The 19,687-nt window shown below is 38.3% G+C and overlaps 1 non-coding gene across 1 annotated transcript; it reads left to right on the forward strand.

Annotated features, from left to right (window-relative positions):
* The first annotated feature begins 17,318 nt into the window (after positions 1-17,318).
* LOC121968890 lies at positions 17,319-17,424 on the forward strand. The gene has a single exon (XR_006108408.1). It is a non-coding gene; the product is annotated as a small nucleolar RNA R71 (small nucleolar RNA).
* The last annotated feature ends 2,263 nt before the right edge of the window (positions 17,425-19,687 follow it).

A 19,687-nucleotide genomic window follows, 5' to 3' on the forward strand; every position in this document is an offset into this window, starting at 1 on the left:
TGATCGGAGCTTATCCCCTTTTAAGATATTAAGGAAAGCTTCCAAGTTTAAGTGGGACAAAAAGTGTGATGAAACTTTTACAGAATTAAAAGAGTATCTATCCTGATTACTTCTGTTCTCCAAACTAGTAAGAAGAGAAAGGTTGTGGGTATATTTATCAGCGTCTAAAGGAGAAGTAGCGGTGGTCTAACTCCACCAAGAAAATGGAGAACAACATGCCATTTATTTCTTTGAATATTTATTAAAAGATGACGAGATCAGGTACACTAACATTAAGAAACTATATTTAGTTGCAAACTCTCTTGAACTTAGACATAGTCGGGGTTGCGATCGTCCCAGTTGTGGTTGCAGACTCCCCTTCATACGAGTACAATGTCATCATGTCCATTTCAGGGTTCAAATTCCCCCAAACTTGGACGTGGTTGGGGTCAAGATCCTTCTAGCAGTGGTAGCTGTCTCCCCTTTGTATAAGGGTGTCGGTGCTACTTGGAATTCCGTTCTATTTACCCTGTATAAAAATTTGTACAAGCACAGAATTTTTCCTAGCAACCCATGTGCTTTTCAGAAGTTAAACTTGGATTGCAAATGAAACTTAACATTATTAATCCAAGTTCAACCCATGTGTTCATCAGAAGTTAAACCATATTATAGAAGTTGATTAAATATCTATTTTAAGGATTGACTTCCAGGTCGTTGGCGAGGCACTCGACCTTCTTGGGTATGAGATCATCCACCACTTCCTAGTCAAAGCCTTTCAAAGAAATTGAATGTTTAAACTCCTTACAGTAAACCCTAGGTTAAACTACAGAGACCTCAATCAAAGCACAAGATCACTAGCCTCTTGTGTTGGTACTTCAGGATCCATACAAAGGAAAAATAAACTATTACACAGCGGAAAAATTAACTAGTTATACCTTTCTTTGTACCTTAAAGACCTCTTGATCTTCTGCTGTATTCCTCACCTCCTCTTGAACATCGTGTGGGCGATGATCTACCAAGATGCAAAAACCACCCAAGTCCTTCTTTCTTCCAAGACTTTCGACCACCAAGGGATCAAAGATAGGAACACCATCTCTTGTTCTTCTTTATTCTTTACAATCCGCCGACCATAAGATGGTTGAAGTCTCTTAATGTCGCTGGCCTTAGGTGAGAAAGTAAGGGGAGAATAAGCATATGAGGGGGCCGACAACAAGGAGAATAGAAGAGGAATAGAAATTGTGTAGATGATTATTTCCTCTAAGGCACCATCTATCCTCTTTTATAATCCTTGGTAATAGCTAAAAAGGAAAAATTTTAACAACAATTAAAATCTCTCTTTTAAATTTCCTATTATGGATGGCTACAAAAGGAAAGTTTTAAAATTAAAAATCTCTTTTTTAAACATTGTAGATGGCTAAAAAAAGAAAGATTTTTAAATTATGGTTACAAAAAAAGAAAGTTTTAACAAAAATAAAATCTCTCTTTTAAACCATTGTAGATGGCTACAAAAGGAATTTTTTTTTAAATTTAAAACTCTCTTTTAAAACCATGTGGATGACTTCAAAAAAGGAAATTTTTTAAAATTTAAAATCTCTCTTTTAAAATATTGTAGATGGCTAAAAAAGAAAGATTTAAAAAAATTAAAAAAACCCACTTTTAAATCCATCTTGGCCGGCCCCTTGCTTGGGCACCAAGCAAGGATGTTGCCGGCCATAAGGATGACTTGGGTGTACGCGAGGCTTTATACATAGAGGCTACAACAGGAACTTAGAGGAGAAATTGGTTTTGACCTCCTGATGAGCTTGAGCTTCCTGTGTTCGACCGGAACACTCAACTCAAGTTCATCAATAATAACTCATACTATTAAATAGTTATTATTGAACTACCGCACCAATCCCATATTACATTATGAGTTCCTTCTTATCATGAGTGCGTTAATCTCCCTGTGTTTAAGATATCAAATGCCCATTAATTAAATGAGTTATTGACAACTCACTTAATTAACATCTACCTCCAAGAGTAGTACCACTCAACTTCATTATCATGTTGGAATTAAGTTCACCTGTAGGGTTTACATGACAATCCTTATGAGCTCCTCAAGGGGACATCATCATCCTAATAAATAGGACACAATTTTCTTCTATAATCAACAACACACCATATAAATAATATTATTTCTCAACTTATCGGGCCTATTGAGTTAATGAATAAATCTCACTCTTTGATAAATTAAAGAAATAAATATTAAGTACATGTGCTTGTTATTATATCGGGATTAAGAGTACGCACATGCATAATAACAGAGGTTCTGTTCTTTTATGCAGTCAGTATAAAAGAAACAATCTCAAATTGTCCTGCTCTATACACATATAGTGTACTAGTGTAATTTTATAGTCAAGATAAATTAGTACAAAATTACACTACAACCATTCCAATGGTTTGTCCCAATCCATCTTGGTTGTGAACTTTTATTTATAATTTATAAGGAACTGATAACATGATCTTCTGTGTGACACCACACACCATGTTATCTACAATATAAATTAAATGGATAACTACATTTAACTAAATGCAAACATTTGACCAATGTGATTCTCATTTCAAAATAAATGTTTATACAAAAAGCTAGACTTTTAGTATATATTCTAACAATCTCCCACTTATACTGAAAGACTATGCTGCCATATATGCTGCCATACATCTGATCCCCATTCCCTCAACATGCCCATCAAAAGCTCTTGCCGGAAGGGCCTTAGTGAAAGGATTTGTCAGGTTATCTTCTGACGCAATCTTGGCGATAACAACTTCTCCTCGTTTTATGATTACTCGTATCAGGTGGTACTTACGCGCAATGTGTTTACTTGCCTTATGAGCTCGTGGTTCCTTCGAGTTTGCTACTGCACCACTATTATCACAATAAATTGTGATAATTTTGGGCAAAGCAGGAATCACATCTAAGTCCATCAAGAAGTTTCTGAGGCATACAACTTCTTTGGCTACCTCAGAGGCTGCCACATACTCAACTTCCATGGTGGAGTGCGAAACACATTTATGCTTAACACTCCTCCATGCTATGGCTCCACCTCCCAAAGTAAACACATACCCTGAGGTCGACTTACTATTGTCCCTATCTGATTGGAAGTCCGAATCTGTGTAACCCATAGGGAGCAAATCATTTGCCTGGTAAACTAGCATATAATCTCTAGTCCTTTTCAGGTACTTCAATATATGCTTTATGACAGTCTAATGTCCTTGTCCTGGATTACTTTGATATTTGCTAACCATACTCACGGTAAAACAGATATCCGGTCTCGTACATAACATCGCATACATTAGGCTTCCTACAGCCGAAACATAAGGAACTGCTTTTATGTCCTCTATTTCCTTTGATATTTTAGGAGACATCTTTTTAGATAAAGGTACTCCATGCCGAAAAGATAGAAAATATTTCTTGGAGTTTTGCATGCTAAAACGAGCTAGAATAATATCGATGTATGAAGCTTGGGATAAGCACAACATTCTTTTCTTGCAATTCCTTATTACTTTGATCCCCAAGAATATATCCACATTCTCTCAAATCTTTCATATCAAATTTCTTGGACAACCATACTCTTACGTCTGACAATACTTTGACATTGTTGTCAATGAGCAAAATGTCATCTACGTATAGTGCAAGAAATACCACCACGTTTCTGTCACTTTTCTTTTATACACAAGACTCATCCATGCACTGAATAAATCCATAAGACTATATCACTTCATTAAACCGGATGTTCCAAGATCTCGAACCTTGCTTCAGTCCATAGATAGACCGATTGAGCTTACATACAAGATGTTCTTTGCCCTTCGTAATGAATCCCTCTGGTTGCTTCATATGAATATTTTCTTCAAGACTTCCATTAAGGAAAGCTATCTTGACATCTATTTGCTAAATCTCATAATTCATATGAGCGGCAATAGATAAAAGAATCTGGATAGACTTAAGTATGACTACCGACGAAAAGGTTTCCTCATAATCGATTCCCTCTTTCTGAGTATATCCTATTGCAACAAGCCTTGCTTTGAAGGTTTCCACTTTCCTGTCTGTCTCTCTTTTCTTTTGTAGACTTATTTACATCCAATGGCTTTTACACCATTTGATGGTTCTACATGCTCCTAGACCTGATTAGAGTACATATATTATATTTCAGAGTTCATTGCACTTTGCCAAAATGCTGTATCTTTATCTTGGAGTGCTTCATCATATGTCCATGGATCAGGTTCTTGTTCACCAGGGATCAAGTTTGAAGATTCTCCCCAAAATATGAATCTTTCAGGTTGCCTAACAACCCTCCCACTACGACGAGGCACTACTTGTAATTGTGCATCATTTGTGACACGTGTTGTAGTTTCTTGTGGTATCTCATCTTGTACCGTTGGTACTAAAGTAGACGTGTCTTCTCTTATTTCCTCAAGAATAATTTTACTCATGGGCTTGTGGTTCATTACATAGTCATCTTCTAAAAATCGGGCATTGGTGTTAATAATGACCTTCTGATCTTTAGGACTATAAAATAAACCACATTTTGTTCCTTTAGGATAACCCACAAACAAGCGAACTTCTATACGTGATTCCAACTTATCAGCATCTCCCTTCAGTACATGTGCTGGACTACCCCAAATCCGAATATATTTCAGACTAGGCTTACGCCTATTCCATAATTCTTTGGGAGTAGAGGTTACTGACTTAGAAGGTACCAAATTCAGAATGTACACTGCCATTTCCAGAGCATATCCCCAAAACGAATTTGATAATTCTGAATAACTCATCATTGATCTAACCATTTCTATAAGAGTCATATTCCTTTGTTCTGCCACACCATTCTGTTGGGGTGTACTGGCCTCTGATAAGTAACTCCTAAACTCTCCTAAGAGGTACTCGCCACCACAATCAGACCGTAGTGTCTTGATACCCTTACCATGATGTTTCTCCACATCAACCTTGTATTCTTTGAACTTATCAAAGCACTCAGATTTGTGGCGCATCAAGTAAATGTACCCGTATCTTGAATAGTCATATATAAAAGAGATAAAATATTCGAAACCACCTCTTGCCTGGATAGTCATAGGTCCACACAAATAAGAATGAACCAATTCCAACACATCTTTGGCTCTATACCTCTTGACCTTAAAAGGTCTCTTGGTCATTTTTCCTTCCAAGCAAGATTCGTAGGTTGGAAAATTTTTCACCACTAATGAACACAAAGGTCCATTGGCTATTAGCCTTTGAATCCTACTCAAGTTAATATGGCCAAGCCTTAGATGCCAAAGATATGTTTGGTTTATTTCCGAAGGTTATTTTCTCTTATTAGAATTAGAAGATGTATTATTAATTTCCATTTATTGTATCGTGAGAGTTATTGGATTTAGAGTATATAAATTGCCAACCAACATAGCAGAACAGATAACTATCCTATTTTTCTTGACAACTACTTTGTTATCAAAAGAAATAGAATATTCATCCATAAATAGTTTAGAAACTGAAATCAAGTTCTTTCTAAAACATGGTACATAAAGATAATTTCTCAAAATCAATGTTTTATTTCTATCAAAAGATAAATAAACATCTCCCACTACAACAACCGCCATTTTTGTAGCATTGCCCATGTAGATGGTAATATCCCCTTCATATAGTCGTTGAGTTTCCTGGAACCCCTGCAATGAATTGCAGACATGATCAGTGGCTCACGTATCTACACACCAAGTACCGGTAGATAACACTACTAATCATATTTCAACCACTAGAGAATAAGATATACCTTTATTGTTCTTCTTTCTGTGAGGACAGTCCACTTTTCAATGTCCAGACTGCTTGCATGTGAAGCACTTGCCCTTCGGCTTCTTCACACCTGCATGCGGCCCAGTCCCTAGAGATCGATTCACTTTCTTTGCTGAACCAACTTGTTTCTTTTTCTTCTTTCTACCTTTCAGCTTAGAAGCAGAAACATTTTTAGCAATGTGAATTTGAGAACTTTGATGAAATATCCCTTCTGCTTCTTGAAGTTCTATCAGAAGTTCCACCAACGAATAAATCCTTTTGTTCATGTTGTAATTCAGGTGGAACTGCTCAAAACTTTTAGACAGCGTTTGGAGAATGATATCAACCTGGGGTTCCCCATCGATTTCTGCTCCAAGGACTTCCATCTCATTCAAAAGGGTTCATTTTGAGGATATGATCCCTTACGGGTATCCCCTCAGTCATGGTGGGCGTCATCAAGTTTCTCATAGCCTCCTGCCTAGCAGCCCGATTCTGGTGTCCGAAGAGTTCATTGAGATTGCGCATCATGTCATATGCGGTAGGCATGGCCTGATGTTGATGTTGCAACACATTTGACATAGAAGCTAAAATGTAACATCACACCATCTCATCTGCCCTGACCCATTTCTTATGATACTCAATCTCCTCTTCATTAGAATCACTATTAGGCAGGCTTGGACAGATCTCAAAAAGTACGAACTTGTAACCTTCAGCAGTTAAGACAATGTCCAAGTTTCGTTTCCAATCAATGTAATTGGGACCAGTAAGTTTGTTTTCTTTCAATATAATAATAAGAGGATTGAAAGTCATTTGAAATCCTAAGAATCACAAAATATTTGGTCAGAACTTTAGAATTTAAAATAATATTGATTCCTCAAACAATATCATTTAAATTCATCAATACCTCAAAACACCGTGAATTTTGTATGCCATGATAGTGTGGACGAATACAAATTCAAACATTTGTAAGAGGGGGTTTCACCCATTAATTTTATTATCTTGTCATCCTAACTTTATGATAAATAAAATTAATAGTTGATTTTTCTTCGGTCACACAAATAATAGCAGTGACTCCGATGGGGATGATACTATTAAATGCGCCTAAGTGTATACTATTACTTGATACTTAGTCCATTAAATAGGATTGTGCCCCTTCAGATGGAGAAGATCCCACAAACCTAAATAATTTCCTATAATTATCCATAAAGGGAGTTTGATCTAGTGATCCGCAAACAAACTCATTCGATGTGGAGGAAGACACTCAAGCCAACGCGTAAGTTTGAATGCATCACTCACAAACCAGTAATGGAGACTGTGGAATTCAAATAATTCCTCTCCCACTTAGTTATTTAAAATGAGGAATTTGAAGATGCACACACATAACACATATAAACAGCATAAAAGACAATAAATATGAAAAATAAATTTTCAATTATTATGGCCTCATCCATAGCTATCCTCCGTGTGCCACTAACCCTAGCCGCCGCCAACGGGTCATGTCGTCGCACCTATCTTGCTTCCTTTTCCGCTGCGCCTCTGGTCCTCAAATAGCACCACGTCTCGCAAAGATACGATCCGCAATAAAAATAAAATTTTACATTTATCGATCCTATATTCCATAAGGGAATGTACATGTAATCTAGATCGAGCAGAATGTAAACTCCTAAAACTAGTACAGCTCCTGCTGTATTTAATAATTACAATCATGCACACACATAAAATGCCCTCGACATGCCCGAGGGCCCAAATCACACACAAACATAATAGGGCCATAATAGTTGGAACTAGGATGCCTGCAACCATAGAGTTAATCTATTTGCACATCCTACTATTATCCTGCCTAAATTTATGTATGAAAAGTGCATAGTTTAACTAAAAACCAAACACACAGAGGCAGAAAACTAGTTCTGATACCAATTGTTGGCGCTACTCAGAATTCCATTTTGTTTCCCCTGTATAAAAATTTGTACAAGCACAGAACTTTTCTTAGCAACCCATGTGCTTTTCAGAAGTTAAACTTGGATTGCAAATGAAACTTAACATTATTAATCCAAGTTCAACCCATGTGTTCATCAGAAGTTAAACCATATTACAGAAATTGATTAAATATCTATTTCAAGGATTGACTTCCAGGTCATTGGCGAGGCACTCGACCTTCTTGGGTATGAGATCATCCACCACTTCCTAGTCAAAGCCTTTCAAAGAAATTGAATATTTAAACTCCTTATAGTAAATCCTAGGCTAAACTACAGAGACCTCAATCAAAGCACAAGATTGCTAGCCTCTTGTGTCGGTACTTCAGGATCCATACAAAGGAAAAATAAACTAGTACACAGCGGAAACAATTAACTAGTTATACCTTTCTTTGTACCTTAAATACCTCTTGATCTTCTGCTGTATTCCTCTCCTCCTCTTGGACGTCGTGTGGGTGACGATCTACCAAGACGCAAAAACCACCCAAGTCCTTCTTTCTTCCAAGACTTTCGGCCATCAAGGGATCAAAGCTAGGAACACTACCTCTTGTTCTTCTTTCTTCCTTGCAACCCGCCGGCCACAAGATGGTTGAAGCCTCTTGATGCCTCCGGCCTTAGGTGAGAAAGCAAAGAGAGAATAAGAATATGAGGGGGTCGACCACAAGGAGAATAGAAGAGGAATAGAAATAGTGTAGATTATTATTTCTTCTAAGGCACCATCTATCCTCTTTTATAATCCTTGATAATGGCTAAAAAGGAAAGATTTTAACAATAATTAAAATCTCTCTTTTAAATTTCCTATTGTGGATGACTACAAAAGAAAAGTTTTAAAATTAAAAATTCCTCTTTTAAACATTGTAGATGACTATAAAAAGAAAAGATTTTTAAAATTAAAACCTCTCTTTTAAATTATGGTTACAAAAAAGGAAAGTTTTAACAAAAATAAAATCTCTCTTTTAAACCATTGTAGATGACTATAAAATGAAAGATTTTTTAAATTTAAAACTCTCTTTTAAAACCATGTGGATGGCTTCAAAAAAAGGGAAATTTTTAAAATTTAAAATCTCTCTTTTAAAACATTATAGATGGCTACAAAAAGAAAGATTTAAAAAATTAAAAACTCACTTTTAAACCCATCTTGGTCGGCCCCTTGCTTGAGCACCAAGCAAGGGGTGGTCGACACCTTTCTTGGGCACCAAGCAAGGATATGGACGACCATAAGGATGACTTGGGTGGATGCGAGACTTTATACATAGAGGCTACAATAGGGACCTAGAGGAGGAATTTGTTTTGACCTCCTGATGAGCTTGAGCTTCTTGTGTTCTAACATAAATCTCACCATTGGATAAATTAAAGAAATAAATACTAAGTACGTGTGCTTATTATTATATCGGGATTAAGAGTACGCACATCCATAATAACAGAGGGTCTGTTCTTTTATGCAGTCAGTATAAAAGAAACAACTTCAAATGGTCCTGCTCTATACACACATAGTGTACTAATAGAATTTTATAGTCAAGATAAATTAGTACCAAATTACACTACAACCATTCCAATGGTTTGTCCCAATCCATCTTGGTTGTGAGCTTCTATTTATAATTTATAAGGAACTGATAACATAATCTTCTGTGTGACACCATACACCATGTTATCTACACTATAAATTAAATGGACAACTATATTTAACTAAATGCAGACATTTGACCAATGTGATTTTCATTTCCAAATAAATATTTATACAAAAGCTAGGCTTTTAGTATACATTCTAACAAAAGAATGAGCGAGTGCTGTATTATCGTATCTTTTTTAGGGTCCAAACTCCCTTAGAATAGGATATAGTTGGGGTCGATATCTTCCCAGATGTGGTAGCTAACTCCCCTTCATACAAGGGTCGAGTGAGTACCATATCGTTGTATCCTTTTTAAGGCCTAAACTCCCCTAGACTTGGACATAGTCGGGGTCAAGATCCTCCTGGCTGCGGTAGCGGACTCCCCTTTGTATAAGGGTCGAGTGAGTACCATATCACAGTGTCCTTTACAGGGCCTAAACTCCCCCAGACTTGGACGTAGTCGGAGTAGAGATCCTCCCGGATGTGATAGCATACTCCCCTTCATACAAAGGTTGAGCGAGTACAATATCACCATTTCCTTTTCAGGGCCCAAACACTGCCAGACTTGGACATAGTCGAGATCGAGATCCTTCCGGATGCGATAGAAGACTCCCCTTCGTACAAGGGTAGAATGAGTACTGTATCGTTATGTCCTTTTTAGGGACTAAACTCCCTTGGACTTGAATGTAGTCAGGGTCGGGATCTTGTCGGATGTGGTAGTGGACTCTCCTTTATACAAGGGTCAAGCAAGTACCGTATCGTCGTCTCCTTTTCAAGACCCAAACTCTCCCAGATTTCGACATGGTTAGGGTCAAGATCCTCCTAACTATGGTAGCGGACTCCTCTTTGTACAAGGATCAAATGAGTACCATATCATCGTGTCATTTTTAGGACCCAAACTCCCCTGTAGATGTAGTCGTGGTTGAGTAAGTACCATATTCCAACTGTGGTAGTGAACTATCCTTGGTACAAGGGTCGAGCAAGTACCATACCACTGTGTCATTTTTAGGGTCCAAACTTTCTCGGATTTGAATGTAGTCAAGGTCGAGATCCTCTATGTTGTAGTAGCAGACTCCCCTTCGTATAAGGGTCGAGCGAGTATTGTATCACCATCTCCTTCTCCAGGCCCAAAATTTCCCAAACTTGGAAGTACTCCGAGTCGAGATCCTTCGGCCTGTAGTAGCGGACTCCTCTTCATATAAGGGCCGAACGAGTATCGTATCATTGTATCCCTTTCAGGGGTTAAACTCCCCTAAACTTGGATATATTTGGGGTGGAAATCCTCCCAATTATGGTAGTGTGCTCCCCTTCGCATAAGGCCGAGTGTTACGCTCCGCAAGTGTACGGAAATGTCGCAAGTAATATAAAAGATTATCGTATCCACAGGAACTGGAATAAGCACTAGAAATGCCTCAATGCGAATTAGCTAAACAACTATCCAATTGTTTCAAATGCAAAGTGAAGGTAAACAAATCTAATATTAAAGATCAACAAACAAGAGTTTAGTGTTTTGGGTTATGATAAGGGGAGATTCTAGGAGTTTCGGTTTCTTTGTAAGATTTCTTGAATGTAAATGGTTCACCAATTCTTATCCCTCAATTGCCAAACACTTGTAGAAAGTTGCCGGTTCTCTCTTGCAATAGATAACCGGCTAAGGACTGAGAAATGTATCTAAATATGATCAATTAGACGTGAACCTACGTTATCCTTACACAGAAGCGCACCTATTACTATGCCTTCCTCGGATATCAACATAGAAGCCCACAACTTATTAATCTATTAAGATACAAGAAACTAATCACAAGATCCATCATACTCTCTTGAATATTCCTATTTCCTCTTCAAGATTATCTCTCAAACGTCCTTACACGGGCTTGCACCTGTCACGTGGATCCCTCGGATGATCGAGTGAGAGTTTATCTTTACTAAGTCCACAAGAAATCCAAACAATCAATCAAGAATGAGAATTAAGCACAAATCACCATTAATCATTCAAGATCTAATTGATACAAGCAAGACAATGTCATTGAAACAAGAAATTGGAAAATCCATAAGAGATTACATCAATCCATCATACAAATACTCCCTTAATCCTAGAATACAAGATCTACTCCATGAATCGAGGAAGAATACCCGAAGAAATAAAGATTACAAGCATTTCTTAAATCCCCAATCCAAGAAACCAAGAAAGGGGGAAAGAGAAAACTTATCTACGAAGAAGCCTCGTCTTTGGATCCAATCCTCGCTCTGGAGTCGAAATCGTCAAGAACTCCCCTCGAATCGCCCAGAAATCCTCCCAAGAATGGGAGGATACCACCAAATCTTGCCTTCTCCCAAAGGGGAAGAGATCCCCTTTCAATTCATGAAGGAGGGTTTAAATAGAGGAGGAAATCGGGCGCCACACGGCCCCATGACACGGCCGTGTGAGATTCACACGGCCATGTCCAGTTCCTTCTCTGCTAAAGCTGCACGACCGTGTGACTCACACGGACAGGACCCTTCTGTTCTCTGGAAATGCTACACGGCCGTGTGGTGCACACGGCCACCACCTGCTTGGCCTCTGGAAACCTCACACGGCTGTGTAGATCTACACGGCCATGTAAGGCATCTGCTCTAATTTCTTCAAATCAAGACACGGCCATGTGAGATTCACACGGCCATATCCTCTTCCCTTCCTGTTAAAACTACACGGCCGTGTGTGGTACACGGCCTGATGCTCTCTCCCTTCAATTCCTTCCAAGCTTGTCCGAGGACGCATAATCTTCACCAATTTCGACTCCCGTGTATAGAAAATGCACAAAAAGCAGATCTCGGAACCAAAAGAGTAAATATGCTAAAAGGAAAGCTGGAAGTATAAAAATGCATAGATCAAGCATGCTCAAAGTATGTAAATGTGCGTAAAAACATGCATAAAAGAGTATATAATCTACGCACATCACACCCCCAGACTTAAACCTTTGCTTGTCCTCAAGCAAAATGCTGCAGTCTAAATTCATATGTTCTATAACACATTCATAAAACCTAGTGCACTTTCCTAACTCTATCAAAAAGTTTCATTAACGAGCGTGATCATGGAGACAAGTAAAGTATGGTTCAAGCATAAGAATCTTGTGCACAGTGTAAAAGTAACTCAACACCCTTCAAGTTTCAATCCATGTCCTAGTCAAGTCGTCATCAAATTTGAATTCCTAATGTTTCTAGTGAAAGACAAGTAACCAGTGATAGGCACTTACTCACCATTCACTTGGTTCATATTTCTCAACTAACCCAAGGTCTCAAAGGTGTGCTCAATCTCAAGGGAAGCTAGGCAGTCATTTCCCCAGTAACCTAACTCGGTCTCAAAGGGGTGACTTGCTAGATTCCACTCATGACAACTATTTTTTATATCCCTTATTTTTTTTATTTTTTTTATAAGTGTTTGCATTGTGCAAAACTTATTCACAAATGTACTTTTAGCACACATGTTGGGATATTTTGATTTTTCCAAATGAGCTTTAATGATTTGAGCCTCATCCAGTAACCAAAATGGAAGTTGAGAAATCACCATGGAAACCAAGTACTAATCAAACAAGATGAATCATGACTATTTCAATGACATCAACTATTCAAGCATCAAGCACAAGTGTAGTGAAGATAAAATCCTTAAGGTTGAACCAAAACTAAAACTCATCACCATAAGATTCTTAGCTTATTAATGCTTCCCAAGATAGAAAAAAGAACTACACAAAGTTTACTACTAGCATCATTCGAACATCATGAATCAAGACAATAATCATGCTAACATTTCACTTGAATCCAAGAAAGCATATAAGTGAAGATTTGATGTTCTCAATTTTTTTTTTTTTTTGCCATGATTATTTCAAAAACAAGCAAAATAAAGCAACAAGCAATAAAAATATGAACCAACATGAAAAACTAACAAAAACTAAAAACTGAAAACCAAACTAAACAGTACATGACACCCCCCCAGACTTAAACTTTTCATCGTCCCGATGAAATCAATATGGTGGAGGAGGTGGACAAGGGAAAGGAGGTCTACGACGTGGTTGGCCAATAGGAAAACTAGGAAAACCTGGAATCTCACCCAAGGATCTATGATACTCATATAAAGCATCTACTTGTTGGCTAGTAAGCATCATGCTCTGCATAAAATCTCTCATCCTAGCCTGATCAGTATCATAATCCTGCACAAACTCAGCCACTTGACCTTGAAAATTCCTTGTAAACTGAAAATGATTTTGTACCTCCCTAAACTGATCATCAGATAAAGAGAAGCGCCCCTCCAACATTTTTCGTTGGGCATCTTGCTTCTCATGAAGTGATTCTAGAGACGTATGAAAATCTGAAAAATCAAACCTAGAAGATCCCGTGCCATATGCAAAAGAATGCCTAGCAGGCTCCATAAAACTAGAAGGCTGTGGGTGTCCAGATGACGAGGGCTCATGATGTGGCTCAGTGTCTCCAGGTATAGAAGGGTTATCCTCAAAATCTAACTCAGAAATTACCCAATTAGCCGGGTTACGAATAGTAGTTCGTTCAGGAAAAGGAAGGGGTAAAGGAGAACCACTCCTCCTAGGAAACGCGAAACCATTCTCATCCCGAACGATCATTTTCATAGCAAGACATGCATCAATGCCAATCATGTCATTACCATGAATTATTTCCAACCCATCAACATCAAGATTTAAATTATAAGCTATTCGGGTAATCAAACCACCAAAAACAATTGATCCCGATGATGCCCTAGCAGATCTTAATAAGGTTTGAACAAAATGAAAACCAGAATCAAATTCAACCTTATAAAGCATAGCCCATAAAGCATAAAGCTCTATCTTTTTAACCATCCCATCACTCTCTCCCCTACCAAAAATAGTTTTACTCATGACTCTATGTAGATACCTAAAGATGGGGTTTTGCATATGGGAGGCCTTAGCTCTTGAAGGCTCATAAGGTTGATCTAACCCAGTTATTGCATTCCAAAAATGATTCCAATTAAACCTTGGATCAAACCTACGAGGGCTACCGGTGGTTAATCCAAAACAAGAATTAAAGTCACTAAATGCCCATAGAAATTCTTGATTCATTAGTCTAAATGAGATTTTTCCAAAATAATCATCTTCATTAGTAAAATGGACATCCAATGAACTTAAAAATTTCAAAACAAGATGAGGATATGTAGGCAAATGTGTGTACATAATATCACTCCAATCCAAAAACCCAATCATCAAATCTACATCTCCCCTAATTCCAAGCATATCAAGAACAGTTGGGTCCATATATCTAGTACACACTATCTTTCTATTGACAAGAATTGCAAATCTAGTTATTTGATCATCATTTCTAAACACAATATTGAATTCATTGTCATTACCTTCGTTGCGTGAAGTCCTTTTGCCTTTGCCCTTCACTGGTTGTTTTCCTTTGTCCCTTGATGGCTCCTTCTCTTTGTCTCCACTGGATCCACCACCTCCTTTGCGAAGTTTCTTCAAAATGTTGGACATCTTGATGAGTTTAGATAGGGGAAGAATTATCTAGGGTTGGAAAAATGGAACTCAAAGAACAAACTTCAAAGAGCAAAGATCTTAGGTTAGGAGAACAAAAAGTCCAAGTCTTAGAGAGAAAGAGAATCCGGATCTAAGAGATCTTGAGAGATTAGAGAGGAGTTTTTAAGAGATTGGGAGAGAAAGAGATGTTTTGGAGAGTTGGGGGTGTGCGGAACACGGCCAAGATCTGGTCGTGTAAGGTAGAAAGAAGACTTAAATAACTCTCCTACACGGGCCGTGCAGATCCACACGGCCTCCCCCTCTTCCTTCTCTGGATTCTTCGCACGGCCGTGTCTGGGACACGGCCTCTCCATCTTTCTTCTCGGAATTCTTTGCACGGCCGTGTTTGGGACATGACCTAGTCCTTTTTCTCCTCGGGAGATCCTACACGGCCGTGTCTGGATGACACGGCCCAAGCACTTCCCTTCTCTGCAACCTTTGCCTGGCCGTGTATAGCACACGGCCGGGCTCTGTTTTGCACCTAACCTGAAAACAAAATCAAAAGAATGCATCAAACTAAAAGAAATTAAAATACAAATCAAAACTAACTAAAATAACCCTTGGGTTGCCTCCCAAGAAGCACTTGTTTAAGGTCTTTAGCTCGACCAAACTTGATCATTCACTTATTTTCCTCGCCCTTGGAGGACAGATATACTTTTCGATTTTGTTGGGAGATCTTCTCCCAACATCTTCCACCACATTGTCTCCTTCGTTTGGTGGCCTTCCATGAGGATGGAAATTCCATTCCTCAAGTTTATAAATGCTTGTCCTACTACAAGCATTTAAAAGAGACGAGACATGGTTAGAGATATTAGATAAATCATATTCCAACCTTTCCTTACCAATTACCAAAGAAGGCTTATGATTTTTGACATCAATTATAGCTCTAGCTGTAGCAAGGAAAGGTCTTCCTAATATGATAGGAATCCTGGGGTCCTCTTCCATGTCCAACACGACAAAATCTGTGGGAATAACATTCCCATCCACCTCTACTGGCACATCTTCTATAATACCCAAAGGGTACCTGCAGGAATGATCGGCAAGTTGAAGTGCCATAGTAGTAAGTTTAATGTTTTTGAGACCTAATTTATTACAAATTTAATAGGGAATGAGGCTAACACTTGCCCCCAAATCATAAAAAGCTTTTTCAAAAAAAATATTTTCCTATGTTGTAAGGAATATAAAAGCTCCCTGGGTCCTTTAGTTTTGGGGAAGTGTTCTTCTCCAAAATGGCACTACATTCCTCACTAAGCGCAATTGTCTCAACCTCTCCTCTTCTTCTCTTGTTTGACATGAGATCCTTCAGGAATTTGGCAAATCTAGGCATTTGAAGAATAGGATCAATAAGAGGTACCTCTACACAAATTTCCTTAACTTTTTCTAAAAACTTGCCAAATTCTTCATCTTTCTTGAGCATTGTAAGTCTCTGAGGAAAAGGGACAGCTTTGCTCTGATGGTTCAGTGGAAAAGTCTCTTCAACCTCAATGATACTCTCCTCATTAGCTTGAATCTGATTTGATATAAGAGGAGAGAGCTCTTCTTCTTTTTGTATCCCTTTTGGAGCAGTCACTTGGGAGTCTCCCAAGGTCCGTCCGCTCCTAAGCTCAATTCTATTGCAATGCTCCATAGGATTCACATTAGGTTTTCCTGGAAGTTGTCCTGGTGCTCTGGATGATGAGGAAGCTAGTTGGGCAATTTGACTATCCTGGATCTTTTGATGCTTTTCAGAATTATCCATTCTCTGAATGAGCTTTGCTAAATCTTGCTTCATTTCATTCTGACTTGAGATAATTTCTTCAAGCATCTTTTCAATATTTGACTTTGGTAAGCCTTGAGAAAATAGATGTTGAAAATTTTGTTGCCCAGCTTGAAAATTTGGTCTTGCCCCCATAGATGGTCCTTGATCTTGATTATTTCTGTAAGAAAAATTGGGATGACTCTTCCATCCAGGGTTATAAGTATTTGAGTATGGGTTGTTCTGCCTTTGATTGTAACTCATGATTGCATCACATTGTTCCAGTTGATTGATTTGTGCAGTGATAGCTCCCAATGGACATGAGTCATTTGAGTGCTCTGAACTCCCACATACTTCACAAGATGTACTAATAGCATTGACCATATTAGCACTAGTCCCCATATTCTCAAATTTCTTTGTAAGAGCGTCCAATTTTGCAGACAAAAGAGTGACTGCATCTACATCAAACTTCCCTGATGCTTTAATTGTTGGGTTTACAGAAGAATAGCCACCACTTCTTTCATTTGCCCATTGATGATGATTTTGTGCTACACTGTCAATAATTTCTTCAGCTTCATCTAAACTTTTATTCATAAGTGCCCCTCCAGCAGCTGAATCAAGGGACACTTTGGTATGATAGTTGATACCATTATAAAAAGTGTGCAACACTAACCATCTTTCCAACCCATGATGTGGGCATTGTCTGAGCATACTATTATATCTATCCCATGCTTCAAAAAGAGATTCTGAGTCAGTTTGCTTGAAGCTTGCAATTAAATTCCTCATATGAGCTGTTTTGCTTGGTGGATAGAATTTATCAAGAAACTGTTGCTCACACTGCTCCCAAGTGGTGATGCTATTAGGGGCCAAAGAATTCAGCCATTGCTTTGCCCTATCTCTTAAAGAAAACCCAAATAACAATAATCTAACTACTTCTGAAGGAACTCCATTTATTTTCATGGTACCACATATTTCATAAAAGACCTCTAAGTGTTGATTGGGGTCTTCATGAGGTCCTCCACCAAAATGGTTCTGCTGCACCATAGATATAATCGCGGGTTTGATCTCAAAGTTATTAGCTTCCACTGAAGGTCTTGAAATACTAGATCGAAAACCTCTTGCATAAGGTGCTGCATAATCCTTAAGTGGTCTATTCGCCATGTTCAAATGTTCCTGTTCTTCAATTTGCCTTTGCAGAATTCTTCTTTTATGGAAAGTTCTGTCAATCTCAGGGTCAAAAGGAAAGAATTCCCCTGCAAAGTTAGATCTTCGCATACACAAGAACAAGATAGCAAATGACAATTCAATAGAAAAAGAAAGAAAAAAAAATAAAAGAATAAAAAATACAGAATTGAATTTGTACAAAAAGAATTAACAAGAAGTAAAAGTTATACAAGAAAGTAAAAACAGAAATCTAATGATTAGTTACAACTATGCAATATGAAAGGAAAACAAATGTTATGTTTAGTCTAACTCAATTGATAATTCCTAATGTTATAATGCAGTCACCGGCAACGACGCCAAAAACTTGTTACGCTCCGCAAGTGTACGGAAATGTCGCAAGCAATATAAAAGATTATCGTATCCACAGGGACTGGAATAAGCACTAGAAATGCCTCAATGCGAATTAGCTAAACAACTATCCAATTGTTTCAAATGCAAAGTGAAGGTAAACAAATCTAATATTAAAGATCAACAAACAAGAGTTTAGTGTTTTGGGTTATGATAAGAGGAGATTCTAGGAGTTTCGGTTTCTTTGTAAGATTTCTTGAATGTAAATGGTTCACCAATTCTTATCCCTCAATTGCCAAACACTTGTAGAAAGTTGCCGGTTCTCTCTTGCAATAGATAACCGACTAAGGACTGAGAAATGTATCTAAATATGATTAATTAGACGTGAACCTACGTTGTCCTTACACAGAAGCGCACCTATTACTATGCCTTCCTCGGATATCAACATAGAAGCCCACAACTTATTAATCTATCAAGATACAAGAAACTAATCACAAGATCCATCCTACTCTCTTGAATATTCCTATTTCCTCTTCAAGATTATCTCTCAAACGTCCTTACACGGGCTTGCACCTGTCACATGGATCCCTCGGATGATCGAGTGAGAGTTTATCTTTACTAAGTCCACAAGAAATCCAAACAATCAATCAAGAATGAGAATTAAGCACAAATCACCATTAATCATTCAAGATCTAATTGATACAAGCAAGACAATGTCATTGAAACAAGAAATTGGCAAATCCATAAGAGATTACATCAATCCATCATAAAAATACTCCCTTAATCCTAGAATACAAGATCTACTCCATGAATCGAGGAAGAATACCCGAAGAAATAAAGATTACAAGCATTTTTTAAATCCCCAATCCAAGAAACCAAGAAAAGGGGGAAAGAGAAAACTTATCTACGAAGAAGCCTCGTCTTCGGATCCAATCCTCGCTCCGGAGTCGAAATCGTCAAGAACTCCCCTCGAACGCCTGAAATCCTCCCAAGAATGGGAGGATACCACCAAATCTTGCCTTCTCCCAAAGGGAAGAGATCCCTTTCAATTCATGAAGGAGGGTTTAAATAGAGGAGGAAATCGGGCGCCACACGACACGGCAGTGTGAGATTCACACGGCCATGTCCAGTTCCTTCTCTGCCAAGGCCGTGTGACTCACACGGCCAGGACCCTTTCTCTGGAAATGCTACACGGCAGTGTGGTGCACACGGCCACCAGCTTGCTTGGAACCTCACACGACCGTGTAGATCTACACGACCATGTAAGGCATCCCTCTAATTTCTTCAAATCAAGACACGACCGTGTGAGATTCACACGGCCATGTCCTCTTCCCTTCCTGTTAAAACTACACGGCCTGATGCTCTCTCCCTTCAATTCCTTCCAAGCTTGTCCGAGGACGCATAATCTTCACCAATTTCGAATCCTGTGTACAGAAAATGCACAAAAAGCAGATCTCCGAACCAAAAGAGTAAATATGCTAAAAGGAAAGCTGGAAGTATAAAAATGCATAGATCAAGCATGCTCAAAGTATGTAAATG

The sequence above is a fragment of the Zingiber officinale genome, chromosome 3B (assembly GCF_018446385.1).
Source record: "Zingiber officinale cultivar Zhangliang chromosome 3B, Zo_v1.1, whole genome shotgun sequence".
Lineage (NCBI taxonomy): Eukaryota > Viridiplantae > Streptophyta > Magnoliopsida > Zingiberales > Zingiberaceae > Zingiber > Zingiber officinale.